Source organism: Pituophis catenifer, unplaced genomic scaffold (assembly GCF_029215685.1).
Source record: "Pituophis catenifer annectens isolate HBS135680 unplaced genomic scaffold, rPitCat1.0.hap2 SCAF_2, whole genome shotgun sequence".
NCBI lineage: Eukaryota > Metazoa > Chordata > Lepidosauria > Squamata > Colubridae > Pituophis > Pituophis catenifer.
Genome location: NW_027256882.1, coordinates 291883908 through 291902833, shown reverse-complemented (window position 1 = coordinate 291902833; position 18926 = coordinate 291883908). Strand labels below are relative to the sequence as shown.

At 42.6% G+C, this 18926-nt stretch overlaps 1 pseudogene; it reads left to right on the top strand.

Moving 5' to 3' along the window:
- Positions 1-4023: 4023 nt before the first annotated feature.
- LOC139311551 (PAT complex subunit Asterix pseudogene) lies at positions 4024-4330 on the top strand (annotated as a pseudogene).
- Positions 4331-18926: the final 14596 nt, after the last annotated feature.

Genomic DNA, 18926 nt, shown 5'->3' with positions numbered 1-18926 from the left:
ATGGGTTCGCCATCACGGGTGTAGTGAGTGTCTAGAATTATATACGTCAATGTATACTGAACTTGTGTGTGCGATATAGGTTTATTAGACATGGCTATAGTTGTTTAGGAGGAATTATGTAGTATGCTTGACATGTAATGAAGTAAGATATATGTAAATTTGTGTATAGATTAAGGAATATATTATTTATTAATTTGAATTAGATGGAAATGTTAGAAACCGGAGATGTCAAACCATGTCCATTGTTTTTTTAACTTTGAATTATTAATAAAAAACTTTATATGTATATGTGTGTGTGTGTGTGTGTGTGTGTGTGTATATATGTCTTTTTCTTTTTCGTAGGCTTTTATGTGCATATTCTCTCTAGCCAGGTTTTACCTACGTAAACTAAGTTGTTCACAGAACCAGGGCTGTAGAACAACTTAGTTTACGTAGGTAAAACCTGGCTAGAAAGAATATGCATATATATATATATAGTAAGAAAAGAAGTAGGAAAATTGATACTGTGCCTTTACAGGGAGGAGATGGGTGTGGCCTACTGATGACAGCTAACGAGCTAGAAATGGATCTATTTAGGTCTCCCACCTAGCAGTGAGAGCTTGCTAGGTGTTAGAAAAGAAAAAAGCCCAGAACCGAGTAGATGAGATTCTACTGAGCTGGAGCTACAAAAAAAACCTTGGCTACGTAGGGAAAACCTGGCTAGAAGAAAAACACACATAAACCCTATGAAGAAGTAAGAAAATTGATACTGTGCCTTTACAGGGAGGAGATGGGTGTGGCTTACTGATGACAGCTAACGAGCTAGAAATGGATCTATTTAGGTCTCCCACCTAGCAGTGAGAGCTTGCTAGGTGTTAGAAAAGAAAAAAAGAAAAAAGCCCAGAACCGAGTAGATGAGATTCTACTGAGCTGGAGCTACAAAAAAACCTTGGCTACGTAGGGAAAACCTGGCTAGAAGAAAAACACACACACACACACACACACACACACACACACACATTAAACTTAAAAAGATAAAATACAGTATATACAGAATACATTTATATTAATCCGAACAGCATTACTTACTTACTTACAGCAAAAGATAGAAAAAGAAAAGAAAACAAAACAAAACAAAAAAGAAAAAGAAGAAAAAAAAAAAGAAAAACGGAAATACAAAAAACAAAATATAGAAAGTGACTGTCACTTTATAAATAAATACATTTTTATTAGACATATTTCAACTTTAAAAACCACATTTCCACTTCTTATAGCGTTTCGGTATCGATATCCCTTATATTAACATAATTTCTAATTATATAGATTACTATTCTGTGTATTATATAATCATTTAATTATCTACTTTTAGATTATCAAAATAATTGCAAATATATACAGTATTTTCTCGTTTTGATATACATATATTACATATTCCTTATATAGCAGCTTGATGTCTATCTTCTAACCAATTATACTATATATTCCAAATTTTATAGTATTCCGTTTCTTCTCTATCCTTTAATTCCATAGTTAATCTGTCCATCTCTGCACACTCAAGTACTTTTCTTATTATCATGACATCAGAGGGAGTGTTGTCTTGTTTCCAGTTTTGAGCAAAAACAATTCTGGCTGGGGTAATTATATGAAGTATTAGATATTGAAAGTTTTTTTTAAATGTTTTTATTATTTTTCCTTTAAAAACAAAAACAGAAACACACACAAAACATGCATTTCCATTTTACAACAGTTTCATATCGATGCTCTTCTAAAGTTCACACTTTTCCCCCTCCCCTTCTTTACATATATTTATATTTGTGGTCCCCTTGTTCCTTATTTATATATATAGTTCCTTACCTGTTATACATATTATTATATCTATATATTATTTTACATCCAAGAAACTTCTTGGATGCGAAGCAAGATGCTTTCAAGGAAAACAACAACAACAAAATGGCCTTTTGGACAAAAACACCTTTGAGACACCAGAGAAGATCTTAAGGTGATGGAAAAAGTTTGGAGATCAGGAACATTCTGATGAAGATGGGAAGGGAAACAGCAATCATTCTTCCTTAACATGGGTTATGGTTTACATTTTTGCACTTCAACGGAATATTTAATTTTGGGCTGAATTGTAGGGAGCCCTGACTATTGTCGTTGAACTTGGATTGAGGAACTTCAAAAGATGGGATGAAGAGATTTTAGAAGAACTGGTTTGGGAGACATTAGAAGAAATGTAGGAAAGGACTATTGAGGTCACAAAGGTTGACTTCCACTTGGCTCAGTGGAGGCATCTAAATTAAAACATCTGAGATGGATGGATGACCAACCTTCTTCTTGTATCCATGGAAAGGATGCTGCTACTACTGCTCTGGTTCATGGGTTGGACCATCAAATTGTTATTATTTTTCCCACTGTACTGATAGAAGAAAATATTTGTAGCTCAGCGTTGAACTGTGTGGCCCTTAGTGCTCTCTGACCTTATTTGTTTTCTTGCAGATGTTTCATGACCCAACTAGGGAACATCATCGGTGCTACAAAGGAGAGGAGGAGGAGGAGGAGGAGGAGGGAGGAGGAGGAGGAGGAGGAGGAGGAGGAGGAGGAGGAGGAGGAAATTGTGGGGTCCTTGGTTCTCTCTGAGCTTAGTTGTTTTCTTGCAGATGTTTCGTGACCCAACTAGGGAACATCATCAGTGCTAACATGATGATGTTAGTTTGTTAATGAAACTTCATGCTAAAAGGGAGAGGAGGAGGAGGAGGAGGAAGAGGAAACTGTGTAATCCTTGGTGCTCTCTGAACTTGATGGTTTTCTTGCAGATGTTTCAGTACCCAGCTAGGCAACATCATCAGTGCTAGCATGATGATGTTAGTTAGTTTGTTAATGAAACTTCTGCAAGAAAACTTCCAAGCTCAGAAAGCACCAAAGACCCCACTGTACTTACCGTGAAGAGGTTTTTCTCAAACACTCCCACGCCTTCCTGTTATTTTTTTCCATTATTCTCTGTCCTAGTTGTGGAAATGAGAAAGAATTGATCTTGAGCTTCTTCTGCGTGACGGTTTTTCCGGTTTTGAAGCTTTCTGTTTTATCTTCCAGCAGACACCTTTCCTCCAGGCTAAACAGACTCAGCTTCTTAAAATGACTGAGGGATGTCCAGAGCGTGTCCAGATTATATGAAACTAGAGAGGATTTTCAGCTTCAACAAACAGGGTTAAAGTTCTGCCTATAAAGAGTGAAAGGAGCATCGGACATCTCAGAGAGCTAAAGAAGCTTCTTGGATGAGAAGCAAAATGTCTTCAAAGAAAAACCAAGAGAGTCCAATTGCCTCTGGGAAAAAAAAAAACTTTGGGACAACCATGATCTGGATGACTGAGAATCTCAATGGACATTTAGCTATGCAGTTTGGAAGAGCTGAAGAAGCTTCTTGGATGAGAAGCGAAACATCTTCAAAGAAAAATCAAGAAAGTCCAGTTACCTCTTTGGAAAAAAAAAAAAATCCTTTGGGACAACCATGACCTGGATGACAGAATCTCCATGGACAAGCATCTGACATGATAACCTCCATCAAGGAGGTGATCCAAGACAAATACAGGTAGTCCTTAACCAGTGATGGGTTGCACCCGGTTCGCACCGGTTCTATAGAACCGGTAGCAGGGATGAAATGCTCCCAGTTCGGACTGGATCGCCTGATCCGGGTAGCGATGGAGGCGGGTGGTTCGGAGAACTGGTAGCAAAAATCCCTGCCCCCCCCCCCCCCGATTGCCCAGCTGAGCCGTGCAATCATCAGAGGCTTTTTTTTTTAATTTTTAAAAGCATTTTTTCAAAGCCTCTGATGATCGCGCGGCTCAGCTGGATCATCAGAGGCTTTTAAAAGCATTTTTTCCTACAACCTCTTCGGCTGAAGAGGTTATAGAAAAAATGTTTTTAAAAGGAAAAAAAGCCTCTGCTGATCAGGCAAGTCAGCTGGGATCGTCAGAGGCTTTAAAAGCATTTTTTTTTAAAGAAAGGAGGTCGCTCTCAGCACAGTACTGTAGCCCGCGGCACAGTGGGATGTCTAGCAACAGTATGGCAGATCCGCGTTCTCAGATACAAGCCTCCAACTACAGAAAACAACCCTACTTTAGAAGATCCTACACCAGATTATATGAATTTGCTAGGGATGCTTTTCAGTATGTGTGGTTTAATGCTAAAATTAAAATGGTGTGCTTGGATTGCTGTCTACTGCTCATTTATCAGTTTTGCCAACTCTAGGAGCTCAGAAGACCCCAAACAGATGATGAGCAGTTTCCTGTTGTCTATTTCTGCTGTAGTGATGTCCTATCTTCAAAATCCTCAGCCCATCTCTCCTCCTTGGTGAAAAAAAAAAATAACACTTCCCTTTAAAACTCATCTTCCCAAGTAGATGGGTTATCCTGTTCAGAGTAGAAGGTTTTCTTATACAACATAAATTTAATTGCACAGGTATACCATTGCAACGTATTGGGAATGTTTACTTTGCTATATCAATAAAGTAATGATTGTTAAATATATATATTAAAAAAAGCATTTTTTTTACAACCTGTTCAGTCCGAAGAGGTTGTAGAAAAAATGGTTTTTAAAAGTTGACTCAGCCTTCCATCCTTTCAAAGGTAGGTGAAATGAGGACCCAGATTGTGGGGGGCAATAAGCTGACTTTGTATAAATATACAAAGCCTGAGGCAGCATTTAACATCCAGCTGCCTGCAATTACTGCTAGTTCAATTCTCACCAGGCTCAAGGTCAACTCAGCCTTCCATCCTTTCTAAGGTGGGTAAAATGAGGACCCGGTTTGTGGGGGCAATAAACTGACTTTGTATAAAATATACAAAAGTATGAAGGCTATTGCTTAATGCACTGTAAGCCGCCCTGAGTCTCCGGAGAAGGGCGGCATATAAATTAAAGCAAAAAAATAATAATAAAAAAATAAAAAAATACAGAGGATGGAATTAAAGATCTCTCTCTCTCTCTCTCTCTCTCTCTCTCTCTCTCTCTCTCTCTCTCTCTCTCTCTCTCTCTCTCCCCCCCCCCCTGTATCATCTATCTGTATCTAATCATCTATTTATTATCTCCCTCCCTCTCTCCCTCTCTTTCTCTTCTATTGCTTCCCCTACCAAATGGCTCTCGTGCTTTTGCAAATGCCGGCTGCATTGTCTCTGATGGAAAGTCACCCTGCGTCATTGAATCCTGACGTGCTCCCTGACAGCAGAAAGTGACATGGGTGTTTGACATCTCAGGTTGCAAGGTTGCCGGGCCTGTAATCACTAGTTAAAATTGAATTTTGTACATTGCTCCCTGCCAACACAGTTCAGCTCCCGATAATTATTTGGATCATATTGCATCTGGATTTTATTTTCTCAGGAGAGAGATGGGGCAGCGGCTGGATGTACACTTCAAATGCTGAGTTCAGCATAGAAGGAAGTGGTGATTCTTCTTCTTCTTCTTCTTCTTCTTCTTCTTCTTCTTCTTCTTCTTCTTCTTCTTCTTCTTCTTCTTCTTCTTCTTCTTCTTCTTCTTTCTTCCTCCTCCTCCTTCTTCTTTCTTCCTCCTCCTCTTCTTCCTCCTTCTCCTCTTCTTCTTCTTTCTTCCCCCTCCCCCCTCCCCTCCCCTTCTTCTTCTTCTTCTTCTTCTTCTTCTTCTTCTTCTTCTTCTTCTTCTTCTTCTTCTTCTTCTTCTTCTTCTTCTTCTTCTTCTTCTTCTTCTTCTTCTTCTTCTTCTTCTTCTTCTTCTTCTTTTAATTTGATTTATATGCCGCCCTTCTCCGGAGACTCAGGGCGGCTTACAATGTGCTCAGCAATAGCCTTCATCCTTTTGTATATTTTTATACAAAGTCAGCTTATTGCCCCCACAAACTGGGTCCTCATTTCACCTACCTTAGAAAGGATGGAAGGCTGAGTCAACCTTGAGCCTTGGAGAGATTCGAACCAGCAGAAATTGCAGGCAGCTGTGTTAATAACAGGGTGCACTAAACCCTTGTACTATCAAGGCTCTTCTTCTTCTTCTTCTTCTTCTTCTTCTTCTTCTTCTTCTTCTTCTTCTTCTTCTTCTTCTTCTTCTTCTTCTTCTTCTTCTTCTTCTTCTTCTTCTTCTTCTTCTTCTTCTTCTTCTTCTTCTTCTTCTTCTTCTTCTTCTTTTAATTTGATTTATATGCCGCCCTTCTCCGGAGACTCAGGGCGGCTTACAATGTGCCTCAGCAATAGCCTTCATCCTTTTGTATATTTTATACAAAGTCAGCTTATTGCCCCCACAAACTGGGTCCTCATTTCACCTACCTTAGAAAGGATGGAAGGCTGAGTCAACCTTGAGCCTTGGAGAGATTCGAACCAGCAGAAATTGCAGGCAGCTGTGTTAATAACAGGGGTGCACTAAACCCTTGTACTATCAAGGCTCTTCTTCTTCTTCTTCTTCTTCTTCTTCTTCTTCTTCTTCTTCTTCTTCTTCTTCTTCTTCTTCTTCTTCTTCTTCTTCTTCTTCTTCTTCTTCTTCTTCTTCTTCCTCCTCCTCCTCCTCCTTGTTCTTCTTTCTTCCTCCTCCTCTTCTTCCTCCTTCTCCTCCTCTTCTTCTTTCTTCCTCCTCCTTTTCTTCCCTCCTCCTCCTCCTCCTCCTCCTCCTCCTCCTCCTCCTCCTCCTCCTCCTCCTCCTCCTCTTCTTCTATTTGGAAATCTTGTTCTGCTTCTTCTTCTGCTGCTGCTGCTTCCTCTCCTTCTTCTGCTTCTTCTGCTTTTGCTTCTTCTACTTCTGCTTTCACTTCTGCTTCTGCTTCCCTTTCTACTCCTTCTTTTCCTTCTCCTCCCCCTCCTCTCCATAAATCCCACTGTGGAAGAAAAGGACTGCAGAGTCCTTGATGCTCTCTGAAACTTGTTTTCTTCTAGACATGTCATTACCCAATCAGGTAACATCATCATCAGTGCCTACTTGGATAATGAAACATCTCCAGGAAAACAAGCTCAAGAGAGCACCAAGGACCCACAGTTCAACCCCAGGCTACAAATATCCTCTTCTATTGCCAAGATTGAACTTCTCAGTTCCAATCCCAAATTGCGTCTCACCAGGGACTGTACACTTTTTGCTCAAGTTCACTAAGCAAAGTTATCATCGCTCTTTTCCCCAAGGCATTTCTGAATGAAGTATCCATTCTATGCAGAGAAAAATGGATCTTTGCTGCTGGCTTGATATATTTCTGGGGCTTAAATAGTATTGACAATGACATTTAAAATACTATATCGCTCGTCCACAGCCAACTTTACCCTGACAATTCTGCCTTAGGAAATTCTTGCAGCTAACTTTGAAAGGGCTGTAAACTTTTTAATCCCCCTTTTGCTTCCCGGGGTACATAAATATAGAAAGAAATGGTGTCTTGATACAGCAGCTTCCTACTCCCTTCTCCGTAAAGCCATTGTTATGACTGATGAATAGGGGAAACCATACAGAAATGTAGAATTCTGACCTTTTTAAAGCATAGATAGATAAATCTGGGTCGCCATTAACAGATGACCTGGAGACAATGCAAATGTCCATGATACTCTTGTTCCCAGTAAGAAAAGGGCAGAGGTACTGATCAGAGGAAGGAACCAAGACAGAGAAGGAGAGGAAGATGAAATATCTTGAAGCCAACATCCCAATGAGTCAATTAATTAAGTTTCCTTTTAAAAGAGGAATATGTTTGGGAGGGAGGGGAGGAAAAGGAAAAGGAAAAGGAAAAGGAAAAGGAAAAGGAAAAGGAAAAGGAAAAGGAAAAGGAAAGAGGATGGATGAGGAAGGCAGGAAGTTAGGAACATAGGAACCAGTGATGGTATTCAGCCGGTTCTACCAGGTTTAGGCGAACTGGTAGCGGCGGCTGTGGGAGGCTCCACCCACCTGCCCGAATGTAATCATGTCCCATTTATCCACATTTTTGATGCTCTGCATATGCGAGGAAACACACTCACATTTGTGAACTGGTAGGGAAAGTAAGTGAATACTACCCTAGTAGGAACATATGGAGGGAAGGAGGGAAGGAGGAAGGAAGGAAGGAAGGAAGGAAGGAAGGAAGGAAGCAAGGAAGGAAGGAAGGAAAGAAGGAAGGAAGGAAGGAAGGAAAGAAGGAAGGAAGGAAGGAAGGAAGGAAGGAAGGAAGGAAGGAAGGAAGGAAGGAAGGAAGGAAGGAAGGGTTTCTTGAGCAGGCCAAAGATTTACCAAACTATATCCTAGGATGGTCAACCAGATGCCCTTAAATGCAAAGGCTATTGCAAGGGCTATCTCCATGTATGCTCTGTCAGAGACAAAATTGTGAGCAACATTTTTCATTTCTAAATGGACCACTGTATGCACATGCTCAAAGATAAACATTAAAAAAAAACCCGAAAGATATACATAATTTTGTGTAAACAGCCCTTTCAATGAGGGCTAAGATGCTGATCTTGTCGATCGAAAGGTTGGCAGTTCAGCGGTTCAAATCCCTAGTGCCGCATAACAGGGTGAGCTCCTGTTATTTGTCCTAGCTTCTGCCAACCTAGCAGTTTGAAAGCACGTAAGAAATGCAAGTAGAAAAATAGGGACCACCTTTGGTGGGAAGGTAACAGTGTTCCGTGCGCCTTTGGTGTTGAGTCATGCCAGCCACATGACCATGGAGACTTCTTCGGACAGCGCTGGCTCTTCGGCTTTGAAATGGAGATGAGCACCGTCCCCATAGAGTTGGGAACGACTAGCACATATGTGAGAGGGGAATCTTTACCTTTATCTAAAGTTGGAAGGGAAGGGTGAACTCTTCTAGTTCACCCTCCTGCTCAAGCAGGAAACCCTATTGTCTCACTTTGAGTCAGGGTTGACACCTATACCATTGTCCAATCTCTTCTTCAAAGCCTCCAGGGATGAAGCACCCACAACTTCTTGAAGGTAAGAAGTTCCACTGATTAATTATTCTAACAATTGGATGATACGGGTGATATCAGTCCTGGGTCAGCAGGTGCCATACTAATCAGGTTCAACTTGGACCAGACAAATTAGACTCTGCCTCTTTGAACAAGTAGGATTCAAGAAGATGAACAAAATGGTTTCTAATGTCTCCCTTGAATAGTTTCCATTCAAGATCTTTGCCCAAATCCATGTGCATGTATTTCATACATGTGTTGTGGCTCCGTTACCTGAGCCTGTGTCATCGGCAGGAGAGGACTCCGAGAGTGAAGAAGAGGAGTTGGCAAGGCCTCCCTCTCCAGGACCCTCCTCTCTGGAAATGCCTTCGGTGTCCGCCGAAGGGCAAGAGATAGGGCCGGGGCCAAGCACATCCATGCAGCCACAGATGGACAGTGATGAGGGTAATGAGTCTTGGCTGGATCCACGCCAGTGTCGCAGAGATAAGCGCGCGCAACAGAAGAAAAGGTGTGCCCGAGATTAGGCTGAGTCACTGGACCACACCCCACAGGGTATAAAAGGGAGCGTGGTGGCCAGTCAAACCTTGTGACGAACAAAGCTGAAAGCTTCCACGCCATTCTGCATTGCCGGAGTTTTGCTATAAGATTTAGCTGGATTATCTCTGGACTTGATTAACTCCGTAATTATTGAGCTGTTTCTTTTGATGTATCAGAAGTGGGGAGAAGTTATCTCTCCTCTTCGTAAATAATAAACTCTTGGCAGGCAGCCACTAGGTTGTTGCCAAGTTCCGTTATCTTAAGGAAAAGGATTTTTCTGGTTGGTTTGGTCTTTAACTCTTGAACGTCTGTTGGTGTATGCGCGTATGGTGCGTGTGGGGACAGAACAACATGTGCACAAAAGCTCTATGGATTATCTTCATTCTGGGCCAGGAAGTCGGAAACCCTCAATTGGAATGAGGTTGGGAGGAGAGAGCAGAGAAAGGAAGAAGTTAGAATATAGAATAATAGAGTTAGAAGGGTGTCGTTTTTCCTTCTCAACTATTGGTCAATCAGAATAGAATGGAAGGGACCTTGGAAGTCTTCTAGTCCAACCCCATGCTCGAGTAGGAGACCATATAACATTCCAGACAAATGGTTGTCCAGTCTCTTTTTGAAAGCCTCCACTGATGGAGCACCCACAACTTCTGGAGGGAGCTATTCCATTAGTTGTGTTCTGACCTAGGCTTCCTGAGTCAGTAAAACACACACAAGTAATCCCAAAAACCTGTTTTATTTTAACAGCTGTGAATTCTGTTCATTCACAGATGAGTCCCAAAGAGTTGTAAAGAGTCCTTCGGGATAAGGTTGATAATCACCCACCTTTATCTCCCTTGACACGCTGCCAAAGGCCTAATTGGCAAAGCCACATGGAGTCCAGCATCAAACAGAGCTTCAGACTTTAAACTGCACAGAATTAATAATGTTACTTCCTGCAAAGGCCCACGTACCTTTGCTCCTCTTTTAAGTCTTATGGGAGGGGGCAATCATCTCCCAGCCTACTCCCGAGTCATCCCTTTTGTTTTAGCTGTTCTTGCCTTCTGGCAGCTCTGCGCATGTGCACACTGGGAACAGGCGCCCCTTCTTCCTCTGCCTCACTGAAGTCCAATTCTGGAGGCTACAGAGGCAGCATGTACCTCCCAGGTGGCCCTTTCTCTGCCTTCAATGCAGAGCCCTCCTCCGAGCCTTCCCCAGACTCCAGGACTGGCCCAGGTTCCTCCCCAGCCTCCTCACTGTCCGACGCAGGCTGCTGGTGGACCACAAGAAATTGATTGCTCTCACCATTAGGAAATTTCTCCTTAGTTCTAGATTGCTTCTCTCCTTGGTTAGTTTCCATCTGTTGTTTCTCATCTTGCCTTCAGGTACTTTGGAGAATAGGTTGATCCTCTCTTCTTTGTGGGAGCCTCTCAAATATTGGAACACTGCTTTCATGTCTCCCCTAGTCCTTCCTTTCATTAGAGTAGACATAGACCATTCCCAATACCCAACTTTGCCAATCCTTGGGTAAAATTTACCGCAATAGATTTCAGTATCATTTCTTCTACCTACCCTTAAGCTTTTTTGAATTCAGGGAAGCTGCAAAAGGAATGCAAAAGGAATGCTTTATTGCATTCACACAATAACTGTGAATAACACCCATCTGTTTAGCTCATGACTATAAGAAAGGAAATCAAGAGAGCTTTGTATCCTTATTATAGTTCAATACTTGAATATTCCGTTGTGTTTGGAAGACATCAAGGCCACCACTTGACCACAAACCTTCCTGCTGCCCGGTCCACTGAAAATTCAATTTGGAATCAAGCTGGAAGGGACCTTGGAGGTCTTCTAGTCCAACCCCTGCTCAAGCAAAAGACCCTATGCCAGTGATGGCTAACCTTTTTGCCATCGCGTGCCAGGAGGGGGGGGTTGTGCGCATACGTGCCCACACCCATAATTCTATGCACCCCGGTGGGACCAGAAGTTGGCAAACAGGCCGTTTCTGCCATCCGGAGGGCCTCCGGGGAGGTGGGGAGTGGGGAAGGCTGTTTTCACCCTCTCCAGACTCCTAGAGAGGTTCTGGAGACTGGGAACAGCAAAAAAATGGGCCTGAAATTGGCAAACCTGCCATTTCTGGCCTCTGGAAAGCCTCCGAGAGAGTGGGGAAGGCTGTTTTTGCCCTCCCCAGACTCCTAGAAAGGCTCTGGAGCCAGGTGAGAGAAAAAAAACAGGCGTTCCCCACCACCCTCCGAGGCCCTCTGGAGGCAGGAAACAACCTGTTTCCCTACTTATGATGGGCCCAGAAGGCCCAAAAATCAGCTGGCTGGTGCGCGCATATGTGCCGGAGCTGAGCTGGTATGCCCACTGATATGGCTATGTGTGCCACCTGTGGCACACGTGCCATAGGTTCACCATCAAGGCCCTATACCTTTTCAGACAAGTAAGCTTTCCAATCTCTTCTTGAAAACCTTCAGCAATGAAGTCAAATTTGGAATCTGCTTGTGCTTACACACATAAACATAGATGCACGCTTTACAGGGTAGAGCTATCGGTCACGGGATGCCTCTAACAATGTATTTGCTGATCCAAATAGGGTTTAATAACTCAGAGTTGAAAAATAACAGAAAATAACCGTCTGATTCTCACCCTTTGGCTTCACCACGTCTGTCTTAAAATATAAAGCAGACAACAGTTAGCCTGACCTGAATCTTCTTTTTCTCATGTTTGGAGGAAGAAAAAAAAACAACCTTTCTTTCTCCAGCCTGTTCCATTTAAGTTCCTTTTGAGTTATTTGCAACTTTGCCATCTCCCATTCACAAAGCGTTGCCATGGTAAATAATTATATCATAGATGAATTGTGCGTGATCCATCTTCCGAGCTGCAGGAACAGACATTGTAAACTGAAAAGTGGGAGAATGAGAGAATGGGGTGAAAAAGGAGGAGGAGGGGGAGGAGGAATAGATATTGGAAGAAACTTTTAGAAGAAGAAGAAAAGAGGAAAAAAAAAAACAGCATACATCCCAATCTTTCAAAATTGCAGAGGAGGCTGTTGAGAAATGATTGCTTCCTTGTTAACATAATTAGCTCCATGAATTATAAATTGGTATTAGAACTTGCTCTTTCTGACAAAAGGAGTAATTATATTTACTCATGCAAAATTAAACAATACCGAGGAAGGGGGTGTGGGGGAAGAATTAATGGAGCCCAAAGCTTCCTTGAAGACAAGCGAAGGGAGAAGAAATTGAAAATAATCCAGATGTTGACCCCATTCAAGGATGCAAAGGGGGGGGGGGGCTCTTTGGATTTGCAAAATGTGAAGTTGGTTAGGAAAGTCCCAAAGGTGCTTTTTTTCAAGAAGCAACTGGACTTTCTGGTTTTTTTTTTTCTTTGAAGTTGTTTTGCTTCATATCCAAGAAGCTTCTTCAGCTCTGGCTGGATGGTGGGGAATGGAAGGATTTATACTCCTTGCAGACAGCTGGTCATTTGCATCCTTTTAGAATATAGAATATAAAATAACAGAGTTAGAAGGGACCTTGGAGGTCTTCTAGTCCAACTCCCTGCCCAGGCAGGAAATCCTACACCACTTCAGACAAAGGGTTATCCAACATCTTCTTAAAAATTTCCAGTGTTGGAGCATTCACAACTTCTGGAGGCAAGTTGTTCCACTGATTCATTGTTCTACCTGTCAGGAAATTTCTCCTTAGTTCTAAGTTGCTTCTCTCCTTGATTAGTTTCCATCCATCACTTCTTGTTCTACCCTCAGGTGCTTTGAAGAATAGTTTAACTCCCTCTTCTTCGGGGCAACCCCTGAGATATTGGAGCACTGCTATCCTGTCTCCCCTAGTCCTTCTTTTCATTGAACTAAACTTACCCAGTTCCTGCAACTGTTCTTCATATGTTTCAGCTTCCCATCTCCTAATCATCTTTGTTGCTCTTCTCTGCACTCTTTCTAGAGTCTCAACATCTTTTTTACATCGTGGTGACCAAAACTGAATGCAATATTCCAAGTGTGGCTTTACCAAGGCATGATAAAGTGGTATGAACACTTCACATGATCTTGATTCTATCCCTCTGTTTATGCAGCCCAGAACTGTGTTGGCTTTTTTGGCAGCTGCTGCACACGGCTGGCTCATATCTAAATGGTTGTCCATTTAGAGAATCACTGAGGCCACCTGGAAGTTTATCTGTGTCCTCAGGGTCACCTGAGTGGTGCAAATGGATCTGGAGCCTTCTTGGAATTGATGAAAGGACTGTGTTGTAGACTGGAGATAGATGATGTTGTATCCCTCCCTTTCTGTTGACAGAGGGCTATTCAATTTGGACATAGATGGCCTCTTCGGCCCCTCTTTCAAACCAGCGATCCTCTCTGTCCAAAATGTGGACTTTGCTGTCTTCAAAAGAGTGGCCTGTGTCTTTTAAATGCAGATGGACTACTGAGTCTAGTCCTGGTGTGTTTGTTTCATACCCCACCATCCAGACAGAGCTTTAAGAAGCTTCTTGGATGAGAAGTGAAACGTCTTCAAAGAAAAACCAGAAAATCCAGTTGCCTCTTGAAAAAAAGCACCTTTGGGACAACCTGGATGATGGAGAATCTCCATAGACATTGGTTAGGAAAGGTGTCCCCGTTGGTTGAAATAACAAAATTAGTTGGATGGTGGCAGGGGTGAAATCCAGCAGGTTCTAACAGGTTCTGGAGAACTGGTAGCTGAAATTTTGAGCAGTTCAGAGAACCGGCAAATACCACCTCTGGCTGGCCCCAGAGTGGGGTGGGAGTGGATATTTTGCAATACCCTTCCCACAGGAGTGGGGAGGGAATGGGGATTATTATTTTTTTTTTATTTTTTTATTTGATTTATATGCCGCCCTTCTCCGGAGACTCAGGGTGGCTTACAATGCGCTAAGCAATAGCCTTCATCCTTTTGTATATTTTTATACAAAGTCAGCTTATTGCCCCCACAAACTGGGTCCTCATTTCACCTACCTTAGAAAGGATGGAAGGCTGAGTCAACCTTGAGCCTGGCGAGATTCGAACCTGCAGTAATTGCAGGCAGCTGGTCTTAATAACAGGGTGCTTTAGACCACTGTACTACCAAGGCTCCAGTATCCTTCCTTCCTTTGCAGTATCCTTCCCCTGCCACGCCCACCAAGCCATGCCCACAGAACCGGTATTAAAAAAATTTGGATTTCACCACTGGATGATGGCTTTATTTTGATCCACATTCTGCCTTCCCTGGAAGGTAACAGCAATAAACACCGGTGGAACTCACTGCCACCAGACCTGGTAATGGTCCCTGTCTTGGTTATCTTTAAAAATGAGGTAAATTCATAAAGGATAACACGATTGAGGGGTATTTGGCTTGAGGGCCAAAGTGTAAAGGAATTTAGAGATGATCCTAAGGACAGAATAACAGAGTTGGAAGGGAGCTGGGAGATTTTCTTGTCCAATTCTCTGCTCAGGCAGGAGACATTCCAGACAAATGGTTGTCTAATCTCTTCTTAAAAACCTCCAGTGTTAGAGCACCCACAACTCCTGGAGGCAAATTGTTCCTCTGGTTAATTGTTCTGTCTGGAAATTTCTCCTTCATTCTAGGTTGCTTCCATTCTTGATTAGTTTCCATCCGTTGCTTCTTATCTTGTCTTCAGGTGCTTTGGACAATAGGTTAACTCCCTCTTTTTTGTGGCAATCCATCAGATATCAGAAGATGGCTATCATATCACCCCTAGTCCTTCCTTTCATTAAACTAGACATACCCAGTTCCTGCAACTGTTCTTCATATGTTTTAGCCTCCAGTCCAGTCATCATCTTTATTGCTCTTCTCTGCACTCTTTCTAGAGTCCCCACACCTTTTTTTTTTTTTAATATTGTGATAACCAAAATTGAATACAATATTCCAAGTGTGGCTCTTATTATAAAATGGTACTAACATGTGGGTTGATTTCTGAACATTTCATTACCAGGGTAGATAACATCTTCAGTGGAGTTTAAGGGATGTTCTGTTTATAAAGGCTCAGGTGTGGGTGTGTTAAGTGAGGGTCTTGTGAAGGTCTTGTGATGAGTCATCTGTGAGTCATCTGTGAGTCTTGTGATGGTTGCTTCTCTCCTTGATTAGTTTCCATCCATTATTATTTCCATTAGATCTGCCTTGGAGAATAGCTTGGCTCCCTCTTCTTTTTGGCAGCCCCTTAGATCTTGGAATACTAATAAAAAAATTTAAAAAATAGAAGTTTTTTAAAAATTTTATTTATATGCCGCCCTTCTCCGGAGACTCAGGGCGGCTTACAATGCGTTAAGCAATAGCCTTCATACTTTTGTATATTTATACAAAGTCAGCTTATTGCCCCCACAATCTGGGTCCTCATTTTACCTACCTTAGAAAGGATGGAAGGCTGAGTCAACCTTGAGCCTTGGAGAGATTCGAACCAGCAGTAAATTGCAGGCAGCTGTGTTAATAACAGGGTGCGTAGACCACTGTACTATCAAGGCTCTTGTTGAGGAGTACCTGTAATTAAAAATGAGATGTATGACAACTTCATTTCACCTTATCCTGCTTGCAAAGTCTACATGGATGAACGATCATACCCAAGGAAGACTGGCCATCAGAATGTTGGAAGAAACCTCCATCTGGGTTCAGTTCCAAGTGGGGAAAAAGACACTGGATTCATGGAAGTTGCTTGGAAAGAAGGTTTAATGATGAACAGGATCACATGCCTTGGAGAACTTGGGCGAAAAAAAGGGAAGAGATGCTGAGAGTCCCTGGGTTTTATACCCTCTCTGGCTTTGAACTTCCTGGGGCACAGGAAGAGTATCCTGATTGGTTGCTGCAGAGGTCATGACTAGCTTTGTAGGTTGCCTGTGTGCTACATTTGGTGGAATCTTGCTGGGTGATGCAATGAAGAGCAATTAAATGGCTCTGTCTGAAGGAGGTAGATCTTTGTTATGTAAAATGAACTGGCTCAGGCCTTAATGGCCCATTAACAAAGCTGGGGGGGGATTTCTGCCTCCCTTTTAGGGGAAATATTCTGCCCTTTTAATATTTCTTAAAATATTTCATTTTTCTAGGAGAGGGGTGGGTGCTAACTTCCTACAAGAGAATCAGAGATAGGTGCACTATAGGGGTGTCATATTAAACACACTTTCCATCCAAAATGATTGTATGACCAGAGAAAGACTTTACAGAAAATATAGGCCTAATTATGCTTGTTCTTCTTGCTGGTTTCCAACTTCTTGCCTTCGTAGAGATTGGGCAGAGTCGAGGGTGATTCATAAATATTGTAAATAAAAATAGAAGCCTTGCCCGGTTCTTAATTGCATCGGTTACTCCTCGCCAACTATAACTACTTTTTCTAGCTTACTTTGCAAACTTTTAAAAAGGATGCAAAGATGGCCTTCCTACAGGTTCAAGAGATGTCTAAAGTGAATTTCAGAACAGAATAACAGTTGGAAGGGACCTTGGAGGTCTTCTAGTCCAACCTCCTGGTCAGGCAGGAGACCCCATACCCGTGATGGCGAATCTATGGTACGTGTGCCACAGGTGGCACACGGAGCCATATCAGTGGGCATGCGAGCGTTGCCCTAGCTCAGCTCCGGCGTGCGCATCTGATTTTCAGGCCTTCCGGACCCATTGGAAGTCGGCAAATGGGCCATTTACGGCCTCCAGAGGGCCTGTTGAGGGTGTGGGGAAGGCCCATTTTCACCCTCCCCAGGTTCCCAGAAAGCCTCTGGAGCCGGAGAGGACGAAAAACAGGACTTCCGGTGAGACCGGAAGTCAGCAAACGGGCCTTTAGGGAGACTGGAAATCAGCAAACGGGCCTTTCTTGGAGCCTGGGGAGGACGAAAAACAAGCCTACAGGGCCTACCATGCCATCCCATGCCAAAAGCGGGAACGTGGGGGAGGGGGTCACTCGTGGATGCGTGGGGGGTGGGGCACATTGAATTATGGGTATGAGCACACAGGCACATGACCCACCCACGCTCCCCACGCTTTTGGCACACAATGGCAAAAAGATTAGCCATCACTGCCCTATACCATTTTGGACAAATGGTTGTCCAATCGCTTCTTAAAAACTTCCAGTGTTGGAGCACCCACAGCTTCTGGAGGCAAGCTGTTCCACTGGTTATCTTTTTCTCTCCTTGTTGTGTCTCAGTAGTCATGTTTATAGAATAGAATAACAGAGTTGGAAGGGACCTTGGAGGTCTTCCAGTCCAACCCCCTGCTTAGGCACGAAACCCTACACTACTTCAGACAAATGGTTATCCAATCTCTTCTTAAAAACTTCCAGTGTTGGAGCATTTACAACTTTTGCAGTCAAGTTGTTCCACTGATGAATTGTCCTGTCAGGAAATTTCTCCTTAGTTCTAGGTTGCTTCTCTCCCAGATTAGTTTCCACCCATTGCTTCTTGTCCTGCCCTCAGGTTCTTTGGAGAATGGCTTGACTCCCTCTTCTTTGTGGCAGCCCCTGAGATAGAATGGAATGGAATGGAATGGAATGGAATAGAATAGAATAGAATAGAATAGAATAGAATAGAATAGAATAGAATAGAATAGAATAGAATAGAATAATTTTATTGGCCAAGTGTGATTGAACACACAAGGAATTTGTCTTGGTGCATATGCTCTCAGTGTACATAAAAGAAAAGATATTGGAAGACTGCTATCATGTCTCCCCTAGTCCTTCTTTTCATTAAACTAGCCATGCCCAGTTCCTGCAATCGTTCTTCTTATGTTTTAGCCTCCAGTCGCCTAATCATCTTTGTTGCTCTTTTCTGCACTCTTTCTAGAGACTCCACATCTTTTTTTTTACATCTTAAGCACACCATTTTTTTAATCCCTACACTAAATTTGAGCTCTTTCTCCCTCTATTTATTATTTTATTTTATTTTATTTTATTTTATTTTATTTTCATTTATTTATATGCCACCCTTCTCCCAAAGGACTCAGGGCGGCGAACACAATTTAAAAACATACAATAATAAAAATCCTAATTAAAAACCAATTAAAACAGGATAAATAAATAATACACCCCAAGAATCAGACTCAGCCCAGTTGTTGAAACAGCCAAGTTGTCAAGTTTCCAAAAGATGCCCTAATTAATTCATGAGCCATGATCAAAACTTCAAAGGAAATATATTCATTTATTAGGAGCACCCTTCCGGCAATACTGGGATGCAGTTAGGACTGATCCTATGTAGATTTACATTCCCCTATGACCCTGTCTCTCCCCTCCTCTCTGACCATGTCATAAATCACATTCTCCAATTAACCACTTTGGCTGGCTGTGAAACCTAACACCCTCCTTCTGATTGCGGTCAGAAAGAATGTATGGAATTCACTTCAGTTCTCCCTCCCTCCTGCTCATGGCAACTTGAAAGCTTTGCAAGTTGACACAAGTCTTTAGGCCTCGACGGAAGGAGCGGAGATCAGGGGCCGTCCGGAGCTCGGTGGGTAACTCATTCCAGAGGGCAGGAGCGCCCACAAAGAACGCTCTACCCCTGGATGTTGCCAGCCAACATTGTCTGGTCGACAGTACCCTGAGGAGGGCAGCCCTGTGAGAGCAAACAGGATGGTGGGAGGTGGG